The following is a 26,060-nucleotide window of genomic DNA, read 5'->3' as shown; positions in this document are numbered from 1 at the left end:
TGGGGCAAGGAGCCCAGGGTCAGTGGCTGGACTGCAGGGTGGTCCTTGCTTCCCCTCCACCAGCTATTCCTCTGTTCACCGCATATAAAAATAGACAGTAAGAAAATGTTTGACCTCAGGGTTGATGAAGATTAAACGCAGAAAAGCAATGAAAGTGCTTAGAATTCTAGCCGGGCGAGGTGGCGGCACCTGTAGTCCCAGCTACTCGGGAGGCTGAGGCAGGAGAATGGCGTGAACCCGGGAGGCGGAGCTTGCAGTGAGCTGAGATCCGGCCACTGCACTCCAGCCTGGGAGACAGAGCGAGACTCCGTCTCAAAAAAAAAAAAAAAAAAAAAGAATATTACTAGTTACAGATGAATAAATACACATACTGTCAAATAGTTAATATCTACAGAAATTATTCTGCAGACTCTATTACTATAATCATCTTATGATATGGGCTTCATTACTTCAGTTTGCTGATGTTATCATCTATTCAGACATGTGATAATTTGGATTTGATAATTTCTGCAGTCCTAGACAACTTGTACGTATACAGTTTACACTTATTTTATATAAATTTATAGATATGCATTTATATATGTATATATACGCAGATTTACAAATATAAGAATACATTTAAATGCATATTTACAAATAGAAATGAATATATTAATATTAGATATGTTTCTTATTTTCATCTTTGTTAAGCAGAGATTTATGGAGAATCCACCCTCTTTGTGACTAGTGCATACTTCTCCAAGCTTAACTCCTTAAAGCTCCTGTCATTCGCATTAGATCTCAGGGGGGCATAACTAGGTTTCAGAAATTCCCTGCCATTTACCAGGCAAGGCTTTTGGTGTTTTTGCAAATATCTGCTTTATTGCCTGCTACAGTGAATTTTTTCATGGAAACTGAGTGGCGGAGAAGAAAATAAAACACTAAGATGCCTCTCACTTCAATTCAATTCCCTCCTTTATCGCTACTCACAGCCGGACTCTGTTAGCTAGTGCAGGAATCAAAGACAAATTAAATTTGCTTAAGCTTGAGGAGGTCACAGTCAGTCTACTCAGGAAAAACAAACATATAAACATGATTTAAAGTACAACTTCAGATTAGAATAGCTATGAACTACATCAACAAGGCTAATAGAAACAAAATACATTTAACCTTTCTGAAGAGAATCATTGATAACTCCTACATTTTCTCTTAAGAAGATTAAAACTTCGCAACTTTCCAATTTCTGACATATGTTAAGTTTTAGTATTTATCAATAAGAAGAAAACATAGGCAACTTTTTCTGGGAAGACTTTAGCAGTGGTTATCATACAGTCATATTTCAGGAAGAATTTCCAAGTTTCAAATACATTTTAAATTCTTTTAATAATTCTAATTAACTTATCAACATTTTCAAGTTTTGGGGTGCTGATGCAGTAGACAATACTGCAAACAAATTTGATGTCTTATTTTAAATACTCATGAAACCTGGGACATATCGCATTTAAAATTAGAACATTCCCTTATAATCCTACCCTCACTGGCAAATGGAAGTTAAGACCTGTGCAAAATTTATAAACAGTCTGATAAACCGTGGACCTGCCGACCTAGTCTGTATTTGTGGTCAGAGTGAAGTATGGAGCAGTGCAGTGACTGGGACACAAGGAGACTGGGCAGCTGTTTGCTAAGTGAATGGAGGGAGCACAAGAGGGCAGTGTGGGAGGGGAGGTGGATGCTGGGCAAATCTCCGGGGCACTTTTGTAAATGGGAGTCCCTGTCATGAAGCCATGCTGAACAGCTGACCTGGGACACTGCACAGATGAGGGAGCACTGTGGTGGCAACATGCAGCACAACTGACTTTTTCTTTCTTTTATTTTCCTTGATCACATTGCTGGAGTTTCCAACCAGCACAATGCATGTTTAACGCGGGGAATAATTAATAGAGGTGGTAGAGCAATATCGAGCATGTATCTGAAGCTTACAGTATCCTAGCAATTGTTCTAAATGCCAGTTTACCACATTTAATTTTCCTCAAGAGCCTATGAGGTATGTAATCTTATCTCGCCATTTACAGATTTAAAAATTCAAGTTTTGGGGTATCTGTCTAACATCACACAGCTAACCTGATGCAGTAAGCCCGTCGGTCCGGGTGTGGAACCCAGAGCATGTCACTTCACCTCAGTTCTCTTGGGGACACAGTCCTGCTTCCATAGTCTAAAATTTGAGTTTTAGATAACTCACTATCAGTTTCACCAGGGAAACATAAATATGATAGAAACATTTGTTGTTAGTGTTCTCTAACTCTGAGACAAAATTTCCATTCAAAGAAAAATTATTTTTCCTCCGCAAAATTTTCATCTCACTAAAACAAACATATTCAATAACAGAGGAAGAATATAGATTACTTTTTTTCATAAATACTTGGAAATCAAAAACCCGTTTACTAATATGTTTCAGTAAACAAGTGATATATAAAATGAGACTCAAAAGAAAAAGAAAACAGATCGGCTTTTCTCCATAAAAATAGATGATAGAGGAAAATGAGGAAATACAGTCAAGAACTAATAGAAGTGTTTCAAAAGCAGAACAAGTCAAGAACCGCGACCACCTTTTGCTCCCGCAATACTGTCTACCTGTCTGGTGGAACTCACCGTCAGATGATGTCTTGACCCTTATTTAGACGGGCTCATGGTGTGTGGCTGGCTTAAGTGTGCAAAGAAAAATAGAAGAGTGACATCATCCTCGGTTTCCCTGTGTCCATTAGGGGCGTAGATAAAAGTTTTCTGTTAATAAATCTTCTCTGGGGTTTTGAAGAAGAATGCAAATAAAGGAGCTAAAGAAGCTAATAGATATCTCTGTTGCCCTTTTCTGATTTTCTTCTCATTTTTTTTTTTTTTTCAGTGACAGAATCTTACTATGTTGCCCAGGCTGTAGTGCAGTAGTTTTTTACAGCTGTGATCACAGTGCACGAAGGCCTCGAACTCCTGGCCTCAAGTGATCCCCCTCCACCTCAGTCTCCTGAATAGTTGGTTCTACAGACACACACCACTGTGCCCAGCTGTTTTGTTGTTGTTACTTAATCTTCTTTTATTGTCAAACTGAAAATCTCAACAAATATTAACAGTAATCTCAAATTTAGCCATTACTAATGAATTTTTACCTGTGATGTATGAGTTAGTTATATATGGCCTTTTATGTTTGACACAATATTTTCATGTGTATGTCTCCTCCTTTAAACTTCAATAAATTTTTGTAAAATATTGCTATTTGTGTTCCAATCTTTCACAAATATAGGCTTTGAAACTCAGAGTTCAACTGATGTGTCAAAGACATTATCACTAATCAGTAATGAACTCCATACTAAAATTGCCGTCACAGTGTTCCCTCATCTGTCTGGTGTCCCGGATGTGTGAAAACACATCTTCATTGCTATCACTCTTCATTAGCTTGTTATGTTCTTTCTTCTGTCACTCACCTGCAAGCTATGTCACTTCAGTGATGCATTTAATTTTAAAGTTTGTTTTTATTTTAAATATTGACATGACTAGAAAATCTAAAATCACAGGCTGGTACAAATAAAATTTAAAAATCAACCATAATGTAATAGTCCAGATAGAAACAAAACTTTAAAATTCATATCTTGACTTCAAACTATAAGTATTTATGAAGTGTACCGCGTGTAGCAGACAGTTGGAATAAAATGGGGAACTGGGTGGAAGCAACTCCACCCTCTTGGATCTTGCAGACAAGTATTTCCGAACCGTTTTCTGTGCGCGTGTTCTAGAATGATGTTGATCATGTTACCGTGTCATGGAGGCCTTTTCATGAAAACCTTTGTCCAGATGGTGTCTATCTTCTGTCTATTGGGCCCACGCTTTAGAGCTGGTGCCTCTGCTGACTTCTAGGGCTTCAGCCTGCAGAGAGCTTGTCCTGACTCCTGTGCTACCTGGTTTTCTGTAAGGCTATGAGAGTGCAGGCCCTGGGGGGGACACTGGAGAGCAGGAGAAAGAAGGAAATTGTGTCTTATTTCCTGCTTCTGATGATAATCTGTGGTGGCAGCAGCAGCAACTGCAGGCAGCAGGGGTCATGAGGGAGTTGTGGGCTTACAGTCAGTTTCAGCCACATTTGTGGGGGGTGCAAGCATCTGAGCTGCCGCATATCAGCCTGGGAAGGTCACACAAGCAGCCCTGGGCGTGCAGTCCCCACCACCTCAGCGCTGAGGAGCATATGCGGCGCCACTGGTGACAACTCCTGGTCCTTGGGTGATAACACTTGGCTCCTTGCTGCATCCGCTTTCCCTCCAGCCCTTTGTGCCACCCTGTAACCACTTTTGTGCATTAAATCTATTCTATTTAAAATGGGTTAAGCATCTATATGTGACTAGACATTGATAGCCTATCAAATTAATTATACCACAATTACAATCCTAATAGTGATTTTTTAGGTTGTGTTCAAATTTCAGGGTGATAATTAGTTAGACATTTTTAATAGCTTATTTACAAAGGATTCTCTTTTTATTGTATATATTTAAGGTATACCACATATTTTTATATACATAGTGAAATTATTACTACTTGTTACTACAGTCAAGAAAATAAACATGCCCATCTTTACTTTGTGTGTGTGTATGTGTGTGTGTACATGTGCTAAGAGCACCTGAAACCTACTCTCTCGGCTACTTCCCAGTATACAATACAATATTATTAGCGATAGTCATTGCGCTATACATTAGATCTCTAGACTTATTTATCCTACATGACTGCAACTTTTAACTCTTTGACCAACATTTCCATACTCTCCCCCGCCACCTTCCCCAGATAGCACTCTCTAACTGTGCTTTTTCCTAAAGTGATTTGCAAGGAGATATAAAGTTTTTCAAGTTTCTTAATATCCAACAACTAAACTCCCTGTCCAAAAATGTTTTCAACTTGTGTTACATCACAAGCATTAAACTTTACACGTATCAGGACTGACTTCTATGCACTTTTCCATCTTAGTCAATTTGATAGCTACATTATTGTTTACTTTGCCTTTTTGATTGCTAATGTTTATATGACTTTTGATGTGTTTATCTATTTAACTGTTGTTTTGTGAAATATCTGTTAAGTCCCATGCACGTTTTTCTATGTATATGTGCATATATATATTTTTCATGTGTGTATATTAAGAATTTTTTCTATTTCATTAAATTTTTTTTTTTTTTCGAGATGGAGTCTCGCTCTTTTGCCCAGGCTGGAGTGCAGTGGCCAGATCTCAGCTCACTGCAAGCTCCGCCTCCTGAATTTATGCCATTCTCCTGCCTCAGTCATTACATTTTATTTTAAGTTCTGGAATATATATGCAGGACATGCAGATTTGTTGCATAGGTAAAAGTGTGCCATGGTGGTTTGCTGCACCTATCAACCCATCACCTAGGTATGAAGTCCCTCATGCATTAGCTATTTATCCTGATTCTGTTGCTCCCCACAACCCTCTGAGGTGCCCCAGTGTGTGTTGTTCCCCTCCCTGTGTGCATGTGTTCTCATTGTTCTGCTCCCACTTATAAGTGAGAATATATGGTATTTGGTTTTCTGTTCCTGCAATAGTTTGCTGAGGATAAGGACTTCCAGCTCCATCCATATCGCTGCAAAGGACATGATATTCCATTTTATGGCTGCATAGTAATCCATGTTGTATATGTACCATGTTTTCTTTATCCAGTCTATCATAGATGAGCATCTGTGTTGATTCCATGTCTTTGCTATTGTGAGTAGTGCTGCAATGAACATATACTTGTATGTATCTTTATAACAGAGTGATTTATATTCCTTTGGATATCTACCCAGTAATAGGATTGGTGAGTCAAATGGTACTTCTGATTCTAGGTCTTTGAGAAATCACCACATTGTTCTCCACAATAGTTGAGCTAATTTACATTCCCACCAACGGTGTAAAAGTGTTCCTATTTCTAGCCTGGGTACAGTGTTTCACACCTGTAATCCCAGCACTTTGGGTGGCTGATGTGGGCGGATCACAAGGTCAGGAGATGGAGACTATCCTGGCTAACATGGTGAAACCCCGTCTCTACTAAAAATACAAAAAATTAGCCGGGTGTGGTGGTGGGTGCCTGTAGTTCCAGCTGCTCGGGAGGCTGAGGCAGGAGAATGGCGTGAACCCAGGAGACGGAGCTTGCAGTGAGCCGAGATTGTGCCACTGCAGTCCAGCCTGGGCGACAGAGCAATACTCCATCTCAAAAGAAAAAAAAAAACACAAGTGTTCATATTTCTCTGCAGCCCACCAATGTCTGTTGTTTTTTTACTTTTTAATAATCACCATTCTGACTGACATGAGATAGTATCTCATCGTGGTTTTGATTTGCATTTCTCTAATGATCAGCAATGTTGAGCTTTTTTTCATGTTTGCTGGTCACATAAATGTCTTCTTTTGAAAAGTGTCTTTTCATGTCCTTTGCCCACTTTTTAATAGGGTCGTTTGTTTTTTCTTGTAAACTTTTTTAAGTTCCTTGTAGATTCTGGATATTAGACCTTTGTCAGATAAATAGATTACAAAAAATTTTCTCCTATTCTGTAGGTTGTCTGTTCACAATGATGATAATTTCTTTTGCTGTGCAGAGGCTCTTTAATTAGATCCCATTGTCAATTTTTGGTTTTGTTGCAATTGCTTTTGCTATTTTTGTCATAGAATCTTTGCCTTTGCCTATGTCCTGAATGATATTGCCTAGATTTTCTTTTAGGGTGTTTATAGGAAGGGATCTAACCATGAAGCTGGTCAGAACTGGTCCAAACTGGCTGTGACCAGCTGAAACTGATCTAAACTGGTTAAAACTTGACGTAGCCCATCAGGACTGGCATTAATCAATTGCAGCTTGATTTCGACTGTTGGAATACCTTTAAAAGAGGACTGAGGCTTTCCCTGAGATGAGAAAAGCTCTCCTGCGGCCCTTGAAAAAGCAAGGTACCTGGAGTCATTCAGCTGAAAAAAATGAAAGATTTCAACCAGTACTTGAGCTTGGAATATGACTCTTAGCTTTACATGACACTGCAGCCCAAGCCAACAATTGGATTGCAATCTTAAAATACCTGAAGCAGAATACCCTGCCAAGACATGTAGAGACTTCTGACCATATAGATTGTGACAAAATGAATAGTTGCAATTTACAGCTGCTAAGTTTGCAGTCCTTGTCATGCAGAAGAAGAAAGCTAATATGGTGGGAATGTTACCATAGATTTTTTAACACATCGGTTAATATTCATATTAGGGAATAGCAGTTTTTTCTCATGAAAGATATAAGGATGTCCATAATTACATTCATTAGCGTATAAATATCATTACAACAACATCTATGGTAATGCCATACATCAAATTACGGAAAACATGAAGACTTCAGAAAATAAAGACTTCTTTATTAAATTCAATAAAATTACTAATAAATCCATCAAAAAAGTAATGTTATGCGATTGCAGTACACTACTCTTATAAAGATTAGCGTGTCTAAGAATGTAAAATTCACACTGAGAGAATTTTTATTCTCAGCTTAGTCTCTTGTGCATAATTTAATGCCTGTGGAAGAAGGAAATAAATGAGATCTTCTCAATTCTCCAACACCCTGGAGGAAGACAGCGTCCATTACAAGACATGCACAATATGCCCAAACCTCAGTCTTATATATCTTTTTTCTCCATCTAAGTTACATTTCATTTTTATAATGATTCTAAAGACATACTTTTAAGTTAGTAGATAAATAATTTGTGATTCATACTAACACAATGATTAGTCCAAAGTGTGGTACTGACCTTAGTAGAATTCTTTGTTTTTCAAGGATAAATCTATGTATGTTAAAAGACACCAGATTTAATATATGCAGTCAAACAATGAGGCACTATGACAGATGTCTCTCATTTGTTAGATGATATTAAAAAGACAAAATATACGGAGGTACATTTTCTGTTGGAACAAATATATACTTATAGGCATATATTGAACTAATCACAACCAAAATATGAAATATTTGAATGAACAAGAATGCAAACAATTTTTGCAATTTATCAATCTTATGCTGCTACCTGTAAATATATACAAATGAGTACATATTAAGTTCTGGATTACTTTAATTCAATACATAAATTTAAGCATGAAGCAAAGTATGTAAGAAAAAAGCAAAATATAGTTAGGCAATTTACTCTTCAGACTTGCCCTTCCCAAATACCTTCATGAACCCTCTAACCACTTCTTTGTTCCGGAGGCTGTAGATGAGGGGATTCAGCATGGGAGTGAGGATGGTGTAGAATACGGACACCATCTCGTCCTGGGTGGGTGAACGTTCAGATGTGGGTCGCATGTACATAAACATGGCCGCTCCATAGTACATTCCCACCACCATGAGGTGGGAGGAACAGGTAGCAAAAGCTTTACGGCGGCCCTCCCCGGATCCCATGTGAATGACAGCCAGAATAACTCGAGCATAGGAAGCAATGATAATTGCTACAGGGAAGAGAAGCATAATTACACAGCAGATGAATATCATCCTTTCAAACATCAAGGTGTCATTGCATGAGAGAGTAAGAAGGGCAGGAACGTCACAGAAAAAAATGGGGTATTTCCCGGGCACCACAGTATGAGAAGGACAGTGCAATGGCAACTTCAATTATACCATCAAGGGAGCCAAGAATCCAAGAAGAAGCAGCCATGAGACCACAGATTTTTTTGTCTCATGAGGACCGGGTATCTTAATGGGTAGCAAATGGCAACATACCGATCATAGGCCATTGCAGCCAAAAGGAAACATTCAGCTCCAAGTAGGGACACATAGAAGAATATCTGAGTTCCACAACCTGCTAGAGAGATGAATTTTTTTCCAGACAAGTAGTTGAAGGCCATCTTGGGTACAGTGGTGCAGATGAGCATGAGGTCCATGAGGGACAGCTGGCTGAGGAGGAAGTACATGGGGGTGTGGAGCTGGGTGTCCAAACAGATGAGGAGAACCATAGCAGAGTTCCCCATGACGGCCATTGAGAAGATGCCCAAGACCAGAGTGAAGAGAAAAGTGTGAGTGGGGCTGTGACTAAAGATTCCCAGGAGGATGAAGTCAGAGTTGAAGGTCTGATTCTCCCATGCCATGATCAATATGTTCACTATGGAGAATACAGTGTGTGAGAAATAACCAGAATTATGTTACAGAAATATCAAGGACTTCCCTCGGAGAACAACACACCTACAAAATGTAAACATGGGGAAATTATTTCTCTGGGCATCAAATTTTTTATTTGTAGACTAGGAAATTTAAGAATTATTTTTAGCTCGATGTGAATTTTTTAATGCACAGTACATAGCTAATGCATATGATAGGTTTCATAGTAAAAACATGGGATTTTTCTCGAGTTCTATAATCTAGTTGAGCAAAAAGTCAACTAAAAAATGTAATGTAGATTATCTCTTTATAATTACACTAAAATCATGAGAAGACTCATGAATTTGGGGGAATTTCATTACATTACTATTATATTTCCCACAGAAACTAATCACATCACCTTATGATGCTAACAAAATTCCATCTAGGAAAGTGTAGATGGAAACAAATACTAAAATGATACATGATTCATTGAATGCCAGGTAATGAGAACAAATTAAAATATCAGCATGAGGAGTATGTTACTTGATCCTTATTGCAAATAACGGTAAGTTTCAGCAGAAGATCCTCACCAATGTGCCCTGGTCTCTAAAAATTAAATGTGTCCATAAGACAGTCAGGTATAGTGTATCTTCCTGAAGAACCAGGTTACACGAGAGTGTCAGAGCATATTTCAAACTCTTTCAGTTGTGTGATGTTAGATGATTATTTTCTCTAATCCCTGTTTTCTACTCCATAAATTTTGATATTTACAATATCTATATTACAAGGTGTTATAAAGACTAAACAAAATTAGATTTTAAAGTATTTAGAACATTACATGGGATATGGTTCGTACAATACAAACATTTGAAATTAAATACTTTTGGAGGGAGTACAGTCTATTCCTAGTTTAAGAAAAAAAATCTTCATGGTCTTTAGAAAGACCCTTTTAAGAGCAATCTTGTGGCTAAAAAGTAGCATATTTTTAATTTTCTATTTTTACATTCATTTTGTTTCATTCTTGTGCCCTTTCTCCACGGATTAAGGAGTTGGCTTCCTTTATTTCTCTCCTGTTACCCTCTGAACAAATTGTTCACACTGTCTTATTAATTTTTTTAAATACTTTTGATCTATGTAGTAATCACCAGTTCTGTGACTATAACAATATTCTAATTATAACTCTAGTGTTCACCACATCCAAATTCCTAATCAGTTCTAAATTCTCTAAAATCTTTTTCACATTTACAGTGCTATTAAAAAACTCGACCCATATTGTGTAAACTAACACATGCTACTTAATTTTTTCAGATATTTTCACTTTTCCCACTTTTATTAAAACAATTACTAATTATATTTTCTAAAACATTCTATCATTCATTCTAATGCAAACCTTTCAATATACATCCCACAGAAAACTCTGACACATTTTTAAATACCCATATTTTTTATGTTTGTTAATTAACACATTGCCCGGTGAAAATTACCACATTGCTTGACTCAATTGCAGTCCCTCTAATAAACAAAATGTATTTTTTATTTCAAGTTCATCCATGTTGTTATACTTGTGTGAAATTATCTCTCCCCATATTTGAAACATAAATACTAAAAGTTTATGGAAAATCAACATTTAACGTATCAGCTCCTAACAATGCTGCTTTTTCCATTTTGTACAAAACAATATTTCAATCCAATGTGCTGCATCCTTGAAAGATAATAAGAACCTTAAACATCAATTCTTTCAAGTTGTATCTAAATTACATAATTAATTAGTCCACAAATTAGATTAGTAATTGAAGGAAGCTGTGCACCTTGAGGAACTCCATAGATCATGTACCTTCTGACCTGTATTTGTCTTCTTATTTGTTTTTTTGCCTAGCCAGGGACTTGTTCTGTTTAACCACAACCCTACACCCATAGCTTGAATCACAGAGGGAATTAAAATGTCCTGGTCCCCATTATTAACCAATGACAGGACCTGACTCTAATTAGGTTTAATTTTACATCTTTTTTTTTTTCTCACAAATGTTTTCCATGCCTCCTGTATTAACAACAAACTGTGGCATATTTTAAATCTATACCTTGTCACATTCTGTCCACTTATGTAAAATCGTCTGTTCACTTTACCCCATATTAGGCCCCACCTGAAGAACAGCAGCGTGGGATAGTAGAACCGATCAAGACGAGCTGTTCTCTTATTAATTGAGAAACATTTTTCAGTTGTTAGTTCCTAGCAAAGAAATACAATATCTACAGTATAGCAGATAGAGAGATGCAGCCTATATATTCCTCTAATATTTTCATAGTTCAAATATTTTCAAGGTTAGTTTGCATAGAATATATTTATATTGTGTTACATTGTATTACCTCACTTTTTGCCAAAGCCAGCCTTACAAGTTATCCTTTACTTTCCTATCAGAGGAGACTAAAGCAAATAGTATTTTGTGGTTGTCAAGGCACTTATTTCTGAGCACTCAGCTGTCTCCTTCACTTCAGTCTCACATAAGCAACGTCTTAGTGAAAGCCAGTTAAGTGATATTAGGAAGCATACATTTATTTAGAGCTATATTAGCATGAAGGGTTAGTGTAGACATTGGAGTTGCACGCTTAAATCATGATGTGTAATACAACATTGTTTATAAATTTTGTGAAAATTTAATCACAAGTTTATATCCAATTCTTGTGAAATCTCTTGTCATATGGAATTAATAACCTTTGTCTCAAATATCTTTAAAACATAACATTTTGAATCTAAGATTCAACTTTAAACAGTTTGGGTTTTTAATAATTATAACTATAGGCTGAAGGGGTTTTACAAAGATACTCCGAGGAAAGGGAAATTTGAGATAGTAAAGTGAGAAGAAGAGAGAATAGAAGAAATGTTGACTAAGTAAAGACAGAGTATCAAAAGGCAATTCACATTGAAAGAAGAAATGTTGGTGCTACAGGGAAACTGAGCGGAACGGCGAGCAAAGGAGAGGAAAATGAGGCAAGAAGCAGTCCTTCAATATTGGTAACTAAACTCAGTGTCTGCCCTAGATGTGCTGCATCGTGCCAATAGACAAACCACTCTCCCACCTTCTTTTTTTTTTTTTTTTTTTTTTTGCTTAAGAGTTTGAATTTTATTTTATTTTATTTTATTTTATTTTATTTTTTTTAAATTTATTTATTATTATTATACTTTAAGTTCTAGGGTACATGTGCATAATGTGCAGGTTTGTTACATATGTATACTTGTGCCATGTTGGTGTGCTGCACCCATCAACTCGTCAGCAGCCATCAACTCGTCATTTACATAAGGTATAACTCCCATTGCAATCCCTCCCCCCTCCCCCCTCCCCATGATAGGCCCCGGTGTGTGATGTTCCCCTTCCCGAGTCCAAGTGATCTCATTGTTCAGTCCCCACCTATGAGTGAGAACATGCGGTGTTTGGTTTTCTGTTCTTGGAATAGTTTGCTAAGAATGATGGTTTCCAGCTGCATCCATGTCCCTACAAAGGACACAAACTCATCCTTTTTTATGGCTGCATAGTATTCCATGGTGTATATGTGCCACATTTTCTTAATCCAGTCTGTCACTGATGGACATTTGGGTTGATTCCAAGTCTTTGCTATTGTGAATAGTGCCGCAATAAACATACGTGTGCATGTGTCTTTATAGCAGCATAATTTATAATCCTTTGGGTATATACCCAGTAATGGGATGGCTGGGTCATATGGTACATCTAGTTCTAGATCCTTGAGGAATCGCCATACTGTTTTCCATAATGGTTGAACTAGTTTACAATCCCACCAACAGTGTAAAAGTGTTCCTATTTCTCCACATCCTCTCCAGCACCTGTTGTTTCCTGACTTTTGAATGATCGCCATTCTAACTGGTGTGAGATGGTATCTCATTGTGGTTTTGATTTGCATTTCTCTGATGGCCAGTGATGATGAGCATTTTTTCATGTGTTGTTGGCTGTATGAATGTCTTCTTTTGAGAAATGTCTGTTCATATCCTTTGCCCACTTTTTGATGGATACAAAATTAATGTGCAAAAATCACAAGCATTCGTATACACCAGTAACAGACAAACAGAGAGCCAAATCAGGAATGAACTTCCATTCACAATTGCTCCAAAGAGAATAAAATACCTAGGAATCCAACTTACAAGGGATGTAAAGGACCTCTTCAAGGAGAACTACAAACCACTGCTCAGTGAAATAAAAGAGGACACAAACAAATGGAAGAACATACCATGCTCATGGATAGGAAAAATCAATATCGTGAAAATGGCCATACTGCCCAAGGTAATTTATAGATTCAATGCCATCCCCATCAAGCTACCAATGACTTTCTTCACAGAATTGGAAAAAACTGCTTTAAAGTTCATATGGAACCAAAAAAGAGCCCGCATCTCCAAGACAATCCTAAGTCAAAAGAACAAAGCTGGAGGCATCACGCTACCTGACTTCAAACTATACTACAAGGCTACAGTAACCAAAACAGCATGGTACTGGTACCAAAACAGAGATATAGACCAATGGAACAGAACAGAGTCCTCAGAAATAATACCACACATCTACAGCCATCTGATCTTTGACAAACCTGAGAGAAACAAGAAATGGGGAAAGGATTCCCTATTTAATAAATGGTGCTGGGAAAATTGGCTAGCCATAAGTAGAAAGCTGAAACTGGATCCTTTCCTTACTCCTTATACGAAAATTAATTCAAGATGGATTAGAGACTTAAATGTTAGACCTAATACCATAAAAATCCTAGAGGAAAACCTAGGTAGTACCATTCAGGACATAGGCATGGGAAAAGACTTCATGTCTAAAACACCAAAAGCAATGGCAGCAAAAGCCAAAATTGACAAATGGAATCTAATTAAACTAAAGAGCTTCTGCACAGCAAAAGAAACTACCATCAGAGTGAACAGGCAACCTACAGACTGGGAGAAAATTTTTGCAATCTACTCATCTGACAAAGGGCTAATATCCAGAACCTACAAAGAACTCAAACAAATTTACAAGAAAAAAACAAACAACCCCACTCTCCCACTTTCAAACGTAGATGCAAAAACCAGGTACTACATTCTAGACAAAAATGGCATGCAAAAACTCTCCTTGCTGAAACTTAGAAATTATTCATCACATACACCCCGCTGCCTACAGACAGAAACTTCAAATCACATCTCACAAAAGGGATTGCTGGTGTCTTTTAAAAAGGTTCATTAGTACTTCTGGAAAAAAAAAAATCTTTGCATCTGTACCCCTGGAGATTACGGATAAAATTAATCTTATATTCTTCAGTATATCACAATACATTATTTTTAAATGTTTCCAAAGCACCCTTTGATCCTACTAATAGCACTCTCCTTAAAGGCATTCAATGTCTCCATTTTGTTACAGAACATACTACTTTCCTTATTGATCTTGTTTGTGAGGAATTTCAGAAAATTGTTCAAGCCTCTATTTCAAGTCATCTGTTCTCTTTTTCTAGTACAAACCCTTTGCATTTCTACTTAGAGATCTCTATGATACAAAAATGTGAGCTTAGGTCTTTCTCAGGTTTGTCTTGCTTGAAATTATCTTTCTTCTCCATAATCCTTTACCTCTGTAAATCATATGTCTTCTTCCAGTGACAGCACACATGCATTTTTCTCCATGCTTGCTTCATCATTCTGCAGATATAGCAAGCTCTGACTTACTCAACTCACAGAACACATGTGGCCACTGTCTGTTTTACACAAACTGCAAATGTCAAAAACCTTCAAATTAGATAAACCTGGGCTTACCTTTCTGCTGTAAAACCAACAATCTTGCTACCAGGCAAGTCAAATAATATCTCTGAGATTAAAAAAAAATTCCCATCAATCACAGAATTGCTATAAAGAATAATGAGTTATTTCTTTAAAATTTTTTCCTTAAAATAACTGTATCTCAGTAGGCATTCATCAGATGACTGTTACCACCGTTGTATACATCTTGTCACACATTTTTTGGTAATCTTCCAATAAGCTTCACTGTTACTCAACAGAAAATATTTTTGAAAATATACTGTTTTTCTTACTAGATTGCTGGTAAGCTATATGCTTATGTCTTATGTACTCTTAAACAAGTGAGGTTTACACAGCGATGGAGTCCATACATCCTCCGTAATTAATTGAAAGTATGAACAAATAGACAAGATCCACTGGAGAATCTTACAATGATTCTTAACTTACGACATTTTCTATTGCTATAAATAATACCTTACGTTGACTTAGCAGGTTCACAGGTATTATTTCATTTAATATTTTTCAAAAACTGTGACAAATGTAGAAACACGCTGCTTTAATTTCACAGAGACTATAAAGAGATGTGTTGCAGATTAACATGAAGCATTTACTTCCCTATTTGGAGGACTTTAAAACAGAATAATTTTTGATATAGAACCTTTGCACAAAATGCAATTTCATTAACTGTGGTTGAACTCCAGAATGCCTTAGATATTTTGGACTATACTCCATCCCTAAACCTTACCTTCCGATGTCTTCAACAGGATATGTTGCTTCAAAATGGCTGAAAATGTTTAAATTTCTAGAGATAACCCTTGCAACACAATTATCCTGAGTCCTCTGTGATTTAATTTTTCAATTCCTCCGGGATATTTGGTACCTTGACTTTAATTACAGTACTTTAAGTTATCATTCACTTTTTCTCGTAAAGCCTCATGTAATTTAGTTTCCAACTTGAAAATACGATTTACTGATGCTTAAAAAAGAAAGTTCTGTCACTTTTTTTATGAATAATATGAACTTCCAAGCAAGATGGCAGCATAGGAGGTCACCTGCTTGTATCCCACCACGACCACATAAACTTTGCACGCATCTGCAAATCAAGGTCTCTTTTGTGAGGAGGTTGTTTTGAGAGTGAAGACCCACACCTTGGTGGCAGACGCACCAATTAGGTTCCCAGGTACAAATCTGGAAATCGCCCTATTCCCCCAAAGGACTTGGTTATAGCCCTGTTCAGCCTTGTGTCTGTTACCAAAACCATCTGCCAAGGGGTCCAGGAGGAATCATGCCCAGCAGTGCCTCAGCAGACAGACCCATCTGCGTGCCTGCGTCAGTCTCGGCAGTGGGCCTGAAAGTTTTCCTGTAACTTGCCTCCAGCTACTCTTGGCTTTAGTCCCAGCTTTGTACTGTTCACAAGAGGACTAAAAGGGAGACTCACTCCTCTGTGCAACCAGGACAGGCTTGTTGGCCTCTGTCCCAGAGTAGACTCTGAACAGACACTGTCTTAACTCCAGCCCCACTCTGCTGCAGCCCAGGGAGTTTGCCTACCTGTGTAGGAAACTACTGGGAGACTCACCCATCTAAGCCCCTGAAACAGGCTTGCTGGTCTCTGACCCCAAGAAGATCCTGACAAAGGCCCTGTCATGACTCCAGCCACTGTTTGCCATAGTCAGGGAACTCTCCCACTTCTGCAGAAAACTGCAGAGAAATGTACGATTCTCATCCGCTGGAACAGGCTTGCCAGCCTTCATCCCACAGCAGATTCTAAAGGGGCCTAATCTCAGATCCAGCTCCTCTCACTGCAGTTGGGAAGCTATCCCAAAGGCATGAGGATTTATTTGGAGACTCACTCATCTGAACCACTGGGGAGGATTTCTGGCTTTTCAAAAATAGCAGCTCTAGAAAGGGCCCTGAATATCAGAGCTAGCCTCTTTCAGCTGCAGTCTACATGCAATCCTGCCTACATAAGGAACTTCTTAGATTCTTGCCTGCTGGTGCAGCCATGTCGAGCTTGCCAACATAGAACCCATAGCAGATTCTGAATTAGTCCTGAAGCTTGGTTTTAGCACCTCCCAGCTATGGTCTGGGAGCATTTATATACAGCCAGAGTCCTGGAGGGAGAGGCAACAATCAGAGTCCCTGTGGCAGGCTTGCCAACCTCTGTTTCTCACCAGGTTCTCAAATATCATTGACTTTGGTTCTGGTGCCTCATGTTTGCAGACTGAGACCACCTCTGCCTACCTGGGGACTCAGAGAGAGGCACATCCAGTAGTGCCTCTGAAGGATAATGCCCAAATTTTGTTCACATTGTGGACCTTGAAGTGGCCATATGAGTTGACTCCAGGTCTTCTCAACTGCACCTGAGATCAGAGCTACTCACCCAAGAACCCACTGGGAGACATACCTATCCTCAACCCAAGAGACAGAGCGGAAGATCTCCGTTGTTGCTGTGGACCTAAAACATCTCTGTGTCTCAGCTCCAGCATGTCTCAGCATACACTGAAGCAGTGCAACCAGCTCAGGGGCCCATCCGGTGATTCAGTGGGACTCTTCCCAGAGATCTAGGGAAAGTCACCTTTATCAGCATACCTAATAAAATCCAGCCATCTGTGAACCCTGGAGCAGATCACCAGCCCCACAGACCAAGGTTCTGGAGACAGTTCAGTACGTTCAGGATCCAGATACAACATACACTCAGTCTAGTTCATGGGAATAACCCCACCAACTGTGGCCTCCACTGCGGAACTAGTATCAACCACAATACCCAGATCCAGTCCCACTCAACTGCAATCATGGAAACAATTTCAACAGTCAGGAGCCCTAGTTGGAAAAGACTTAACTTGTTGCCCGTCTGTAAGACTAAAACAGGAGTGTGCTTCTTCGTGTGCTCAGGGGCCAATACAAGGCTACATGTTAACAAAGAATGAGGTAAACATGATACCACCAAAGGAAGCTCATGAACTCAAATAATAAATCCCAAGGAAATGTCGTTATATAAATTGCTTGGAAAAGAATTCTAGATGATAATCTTAACAAAGCTCACTAAGATACAAGAAAATAAAACTCTGAATGACACACTTCTTATTGCTGGTGAAACTAACACAGATACTCCTTGGCTAAGTCATAAGTTAGTTACTTGTTGTAATCATACCAAGGGTATATTTGCAATTCGTTGCATACATCAGAGAAACCAGCAATATTGCCCAAGAATACAAGAAAATACAGATAAACAACTATATAAAATTAGAAAAACAATGCAAGAAGCAAATGAGATTCTAAAATGATAAATAGAGAACATTTTTTTAAAAATAACTAAAAGAATTACTGGAGCTGAAGAACACAATGACAGAACTGAAAATTTCAATAAAGTTCCCACATGAAACACAATCATGCAGAAGAAAGTATTAGTGAATTCAAAAACCAGGTCATCTAGAGAAACAAAAAATTTTCAAGAGTTAACAAAAATAAGGAATATATGGGACATCATTAAATGTACAAATATACAAATTATGGGAGTATCTGAAAGAGAGGAGAGAGACAGAGACAAAAAGTTTATGAAAAAAAACTATTTGAATATTTTCTGAAGTTAGGAAAGAATATGGACATAAAGATTCAGAAAATTCAAAGGATGAAAGCAAGATGAATTCAAAAAAGAATACTAAGAGGCACATTATAATCAAATTGTTAAGTCAAAGACAAAGTGAGACTCTCAAAAGCAGCTAGAGAGAAGAAACTTGTCACATATAAAGGATCTCTTATAAGGCTATAAGTGAACTTCTAAACAAAAATGTTGCAATCAGAGGAAGTGGAGAGACGTATTCAAAGTATACAAGCAAAAGAAATTGCAAACTAAGCATGCTATACCCTGCAAATCTGTTCTGCCAAGTGGCAGATAAAAACAAACAAATGCTAAGGGAGTTCATCACAAGGAATAAATAAATTTGACCAAAAGGTCACTACAATAGCAACTATAAAACCCTGATGAAAGAAACCGAAGATACAACTAAATGAAAAGATATCTCATGTTCATGGATTGGAAGAATTCATATTATTAAAATGTTCATACTACTTAAAGCAATCTACAGATTCAATAAAATCCTTATCAAAATTCTAATGCATTCTTTATAAAAATAGAAACAAATCTAAATTTCATATGGAACCACAAAAGAACTTGACTAGCCAAAGCAATCTTGAGGGAAAAGAACAAAGCTAAAGGCATTACACTACTTGACTTTAAAATATACTGTAAAGATATAAATAATGAAAACAGTATACTACTAACACCAAAACAGACTGATAAACAATTGGAACAAAATAGAGAGCCCAGATATATATCTAAACATTTATCACCAACTGATTTTCAACAAAGATGCCAACAACATACATTGGGGAAAGGACAGTCTCTCCAATAAATGCTTTTGTATAAAGCTGGATATCCACATGCAGAAGAATGAAATTATAGGTTTTTTCTTTCATCATATACAAAACTTAACTCTAAGTGGCTTAATGACTTAAATGGAAAACTTAAATTAATGAAACTACTTGAAGAAAATATAAGGGAAATGTTTGATGACGTTGATATGGGGATTCTTTTTATAAGACCTCAAAGCACAGGCAAGAAAAACAAAGCCCGAGAGATAGGATTACAGTAAACTGCAAAAGGAACAATCAGCACAGTGAAGAGACAGCTTATGGAATGGGAGGAAATATTTGCCAAATATACATATGATAAGGGGTTAATATCCAAAATATGTAAGAAACTTAATAGCCATAAATAAATAAATAAATGAAAATAAAGCAAGAAACCCAGTTAAAAATGGTCAAAAGGCTTAAATAGACATTTTTCAAAAGAAAGCAAACAAGTAGCCAACAGGTAAAAACAAGTGGTCTGCATCTAATGATCAGGAAAATACAAATCAAAAACAGAACAGATAATCACTTCACAGTTAGAATGACTATTAAAAAAAGACAAAAGATAACCAGTGTGGGTAAGAATGTGGGGACAGGAAAACCTTATTCACTGTTGCTGACAATGTAAATTAGTACAGCCATTATGGAAAACAGTATGGTGGTTTCTCAAAAAATTAAAAATAGGACTACTATATGATCCAGCAATGCTACTACTGGGTATATATCTAAGGAAAATGAAACTGTGGTGTTGAAGAGATACTTGCACTCCCATGTTTTTTGAAGCAGCTTAAAATTACTCAAAATATGAAATCAACCTACATATCCATCAATGGATAAATGAAACATGATATACATACACAATGGATTTTCATTCACTCATAAACCGGAATGAAATTTTGCCATTTACAACAACATAGATGAACCTGGAAGACACTATATTATGTAAACTAAATCAGAAATAGAATTTCAGATACCATATGCTCTCACTCATATGTGGAATCTAAAAAAGTTGATCTCATGGAAGTCAAGAGCAAAATAGTGATTACCAGAGGCTGCAATAAGAGAAAAGCAGAGAGATGTTTGTCAGTAAATGCATAGTTACAGCTAGATAGGAGGAGTAAATTACAGAAGATATATTGTACAACAAGTAACTATAGTAAATGATATTATATTGTACAGTCATAAACTGCATAAGGATATTTTGGTCAAGATCAGACTGTATATATGATGGCGATCCCATAGGATTATAATGCAGCATAGGTAGCACTTGCCATTGGCATTGCAGATCAAGTAAGAGAAATAATTGATAATAATGATGCCAGGACATTTAATGTGTGTGTGTCTGTGTGTGTGTGTGTGTACATATTTAGGTTTGTGAAAGTACACTTTAGGATTCCTGTACAATGATAAACTGGCCTACCAACGTATTTCTTAGTATCCCTGTCATAAGTGATGCATGATTGTATTCTTTGAAAACGTAAAGAAAGTGGATACGTTATGTGCCCTCACCACAAAAATAATACATATACTTCAAAACTGACCACACAGAAATATGAATAACTATCATAGAATATTATGGACACCTCTATGCACATAAACGAGAAAATCTAGAAGAAATGGATAAATTTCTAAGTACTTACACCCTCCCAAGACAGAACCAGGAAGAAATTGAGTCCCTGAACAGACTAGTAACGAATTCTGAAATTTAGGCATTATCAAAAAAAAAAAAAAAAAAAAAAAAAAAAAAAGCCCAGCACCAGAGAGATTCACAGCTGAATTCTACAAGCAGTATAAAGAACAGCTGGTACCATTCATACTGAAATTATCCCCAAAAATTGGAAATAAGGGGCTCCTCCTTAACTCACTCTATGAAGCCAGCATTATCTTGATTAAAAAAACCTGGGGGAGGTACAACTAAAGAAAACTTTAGGCCAGTATCTTTGATGATTATCAATGTAAAAATCCTCAACAAAATACTGGCAAACTGAATCCAGCAGCACATCAAAAAGCTTATCCACCATGATCAGGTATGCTTTATCCCTGAGATGCAAGGCTGGCTCAAAAATGAGAATATAATTAAAGATAATATATAATAATATATTCAGGTGTCTAATAAGGGTATCTGACATACACAATGGTTGTAGGTGTTATGTGAGTTTACAAACCTTTTTTTTTTTTTTTTTTTTTTTTTTTTTTTTACCACAGTGCCAGTTGCACAGAAAGCACTTGGTATTTTTTACCTCATCAAGTGAGAGAGAGGCAGGAGAAGTTTCAGAAAGTTTACACTAATCTGCAAGGAAGGAGTCATCACTATCTTTGTAGGATTTTCAAGAAAAGGAAGCTAATTCTGCTTCACAACCTAGGAGAGGAGATAGAAGGTAATATAAACTTTTATAATTAAAGACAAGGGAATGGATTCCCCAAGGGCTAAAAATTTAAGTTTTTGTCTCTTCATTGATTTGTCAATAACAATAAAGATACCCATTGTATGTTAGGTGCTTTTCTTCTGATGATGGAAATATAAAAACATGTAAGATATGTATATATTTTTGCCTTCCCAGGAACCTACAGTCTCATTGAAAATACACACTATTCAGATCAGTACTAAGAGGTAAGTTAACCAAACCCAAGCAAGACTGGTTGGAAGCTAGTGCCAAAATTTCTGCTGAACATGGTGACGATTGATTTCATTTCTCACGTCATTTTTGTGCTAATAATTTTATAAACGTTGTTCTACTTTATTCGTGCAATATTACTTGGAGAAATGTGGTACAACTTGAGGCAGAAGGAGTGGTTACCTGTCTCAGCTTATCACTGTGAAAGATTGGATACAATTCAATATTTTCATATCCTGGTATTGTAGATTTGAGAAAGAAATTGACAGTGAATAGGAGTCAGAGAAGGAAAGTAGCAGATGAGAACAGGACATGATTTGAATGTTTTGGCCACATTCTCTTTTCTTTTAATAATTTTAGCTCATAGAGGATGAGAATCCCTAAACCAAAAATCTAATATGCAAACTACTCCAAAACCTGAATCTTTTTCAGTGCTGACATGAGATTGTGACACTCTTGCTTTCTGATGGTTCGGTGTACACAAATTTTCTCCCATACACAAAATTATTTTAAAATATGGCATAAAATTACCCTCAGACTATGTGTATAAGGTATACTTTGAACACAAATGAATTTTGTCTCTACACTTGGAGTCCATTCCAAGGATATCTCTTTATCTACATGCAGATATTCCAAAGTCTGAAAAAGTCTGAAATCTGCAACACATCTGGTCCCAAGCATTTTGGATAAGAAATCCTCAACCTGTATTAATGAAGGCTTTACATTTGTCATGTGCTCTTCTAAGACATTTACACGTATGTTTACATATTTTATTAAAGTTCAAGTATACAAAAATGTTTATTTATAAAATATGTTAGATATACATTTTGTAAAATGCCTTAAAATATTACCAGTGCTTTTGAAAAACACTTCGACTCTCATCTTGTAACCTTTCAAGTCTATTTTGTAGTCAATCATTATTCCAGGACTGTTGCACTTAATGAATGATTTTTATATGTATGCTTAAATTACTATAATAGGATTCATGAAGTCATTCCCCATGATCTACTTTGTTCATTCAACATTCTATTTGCGAGACTCATCAATGCTACTTCCTGTAGTTATGGTTATAAATTCCATTGCCAGTGCACATGCAGGTTGCATTTTCATATTACAAATAAAATCACTATGCCCATTTTTGCTAATATTAGAGATTTTTTGTTTTGTTTTGTATCCTGATCATTCTGATTACAAAAGGGTAAAGTCATTTTAGCAACCTCAGTGGATTACACATGCCGTCTGACATTATTTCACGTAATGCTTTACTTCTTTCTTTGTGATCAAGTTTCGGCCTCTCGATGTCTCTTTTTCATCATTTCACTCAGTGCCTTCTCAATTTCTCACCCAGATTTTCATGGTTTCTGTGTTGCTTTGGCCCGTGCACAGTATCACACTGTCGTAAAATCTGACCATGATTTTCATGAACTTTTTGTTACAATACATTGCTCTGGGCATGTGCACAGTATCACAGTGTAATGAAATCTGATGACTCCTCTTGTGGACATGATGATGTTAACACGTAAAAAATACATTTAAAAAAACTGAATGTATGCACCATCTTTTTACAAAATGATGGAGTTTATCACAACAGAAACAATGCAGATTAGATAAAATAAATAAAATTAAAAGCATAAAGTTTCAATTAAGGGAAAAATAGTTGGTAGGCAATGTCTAATGCAGAGTTCAAAGTGTTGTACCTCATTACATGGGAACCTTTGAAATATCAATAGGTATTCATAAAAAAAAACAAGATGTCATAATTTCAGATCCATTCTGAAAAAGCTGCTTTAAATATTCCTTCTAGTAAAGTGCTCAAACTCAAAATGTTCTGCTTTTGTTGGCAGTGACTAGTCCTGAATAACTTGGAGTTGCTAATATATTTCACCACAGATCCATTTTTATAGGAATATATACAAATATCTCTTGGAATCCCAATGTTATATTCACTGCATTTTTGGATTGTTTATATCCTGGATAACTTACACTGAGCTTCAGGATTGGGTCTCATATTCCTAGTGCCTAAAGGTAAGCACAATTTCTCATATGTATCTTACTAACTTAGAAAGAATGTCAAATTTCTCACTAGAAACAACATTATTTTTCTTTATAGAATCATATTGAATGAATGTTCATATGGATCTTAATATAGAAGGCATAGGGCAATCTAGTGCTCTGTATTTTCAATTTTATCACTTATGAACTGTTATGTATTTGTGATATATTTTGCCACATTCTCTGTGACAGGACAAAATCAATGAAGGTAATGTTAGCACGTGGGTATGAAGGGAATTTTGAGGCAATGAAGGGAGGTGCAAAAATACAACACAAATAAGAGTACATTTATATAAATTCAGCCTAAACTAATGTAACTGAGAAAATTCAGAGGGATATGTAGATTTACATTTGTTAATCAATTTTGTTTTAATGCTGCATCATTCAATTGAATGTAAAACATACAGTAGAAATGTCTAAATGATCAAGTAGAATTAATCAACATTTCATTTCAACTTAGTGACTTGGAAGTAGTGTTTCCCAAATGTAAAGAACACTTTGCCAAGTTAAAAAGAAGCATAGGGAGAAGCTAACTTGATGACATAGCTTCCTTCTTGGAGTAATATTTCAGGCTGAATTAAAGACAAATTATGGTGGAGATTTGAGATAATATAGTTTTATTTGCATAAATTGTGTATTATAACAGTTGACAAGATCAAGATAACTGGGAAAGCTATGGTATGATGGTCAAAATAGGTGGTTCCATAAAGTAAGTTGAGATGAGTTATTTTCTTGAAGTGAATTCAGCTCATAAGCACTGGAAATTATTGAGGCAATACAAAGTCTTTTCCACTGATTGACCTTAAAAGCCCACCTCCTCTTGAGGACAACACAAGGGAACCCTGTGGTAGGAAACCTGCAACACTAAAGATCCCAGAGATGCCCATTTCTCATTCTCAAGACATTGAGTGAACCTAGATCTGAGATACCAATAATCAGGTTTATCCAAGTTCTTGATAACCATTTGTTTTAAAACCAGAAAGGGAGGAGGTTGAGACCTGTTTCCCTCTTCACGCTCATTGACAAAAATGATTTGTTTTTCTTTTAGAGATTGACATTCTAATCTCCCGAGAGTCCCATAAGGAGGTTCCTTCTGTGTCTTCCCAGCACTGAAGAGGCATTTCTTGGTAGGTTAGTATTCCCAGGTCACAGTTGTTCTTGAATTAAAATGTAAAACTAAGTTTCAGTAATTTTTTCATTCTTACCCACAATATTATTCAAAATTTATGTAAATAAATACAACTCAAAAAGATATACTTTACTACCTCCCTATTTAAAAAATTGTATTTCAACCCATGAGGACAAATTCCAGATTCCATCTCCTCTGCAAATTTCTTCTAACTCTCTTGCTGCTCCTGGTTTATTAAGCTTTCATTGTTGTGTTATTTTTAGTCTCATTAAAATGTGATGCATGAATTTTTAAAAAGTACATTTCTGTCTAATCAGTCTACTCACCAGGCTTATCTTTCTGTTCATGGCATCATTTTTTATTGCCGGGAATAATCACTCTTCACATACTGGCTTTGCTCATGCATTTATAAGTATCTCCTACAATTCAATCTAAATGCCACAACATACAAGAAACATAACTTTGAGTTAGAAAATCCTCTGGTTTCCCAAAATCTTCTACACATTTCTATTTTCTCTGCGTATTTTCTATTTATTGCATTTCATTTTGTGGAATTCACTTATGTACAACCCTTTCTTGTGGTCTGGTCTCTTTCTCACTTCAGTCTTTGCCAGAAGCCGTTAGATGTGTGGGGTTTCCCTTGACTGCTTTATTCAAAGTTGAACACAATATTAACAGCCTTCTTTGACTTACTTTTCTCCAAAACATTTATCCTCTTATGAAATCCCAAAGTGTTTTATAGTAAGCATCTAATCACACTCACTATGACCTGAATGGACAGGGGCTTTGTTTGTTCTGATTACTGTGGTAGCCCCAGTGAGGAACACATAGCCAGGCTTCGTAAGTGTTCTTGAAAGGGTGAATCTCATGCTTTTCTGATTTTCTGTTTTTTTTTTTTTTTTTTTTTTTTTTTTGTGCTTATTCTCTAGAGAGATATTGTGTGTGTTAGTTTCCTAGGAATGCCAATACAGAGTATCTCAAACTGTTTATCTTGAAACAACATAATT

At 36.6% G+C, this 26,060-nt stretch overlaps 1 pseudogene; it reads right to left on the bottom strand.

The window, feature by feature from the left end:
* Positions 1-8,153: 8,153 nt before the first annotated feature.
* LOC126943526 (olfactory receptor 2M3-like) lies at positions 8,154-9,094 on the bottom strand (annotated as a pseudogene).
* Between the last annotated feature and the right edge of the window lie 16,966 nt (positions 9,095-26,060).

This window comes from Macaca thibetana, chromosome 1 (assembly GCF_024542745.1).
Source record: "Macaca thibetana thibetana isolate TM-01 chromosome 1, ASM2454274v1, whole genome shotgun sequence".
Classification (NCBI taxonomy): Eukaryota; Metazoa; Chordata; class Mammalia; order Primates; family Cercopithecidae; genus Macaca; species Macaca thibetana.
This window is presented reverse-complemented; position numbering and strand designations above follow the sequence as displayed.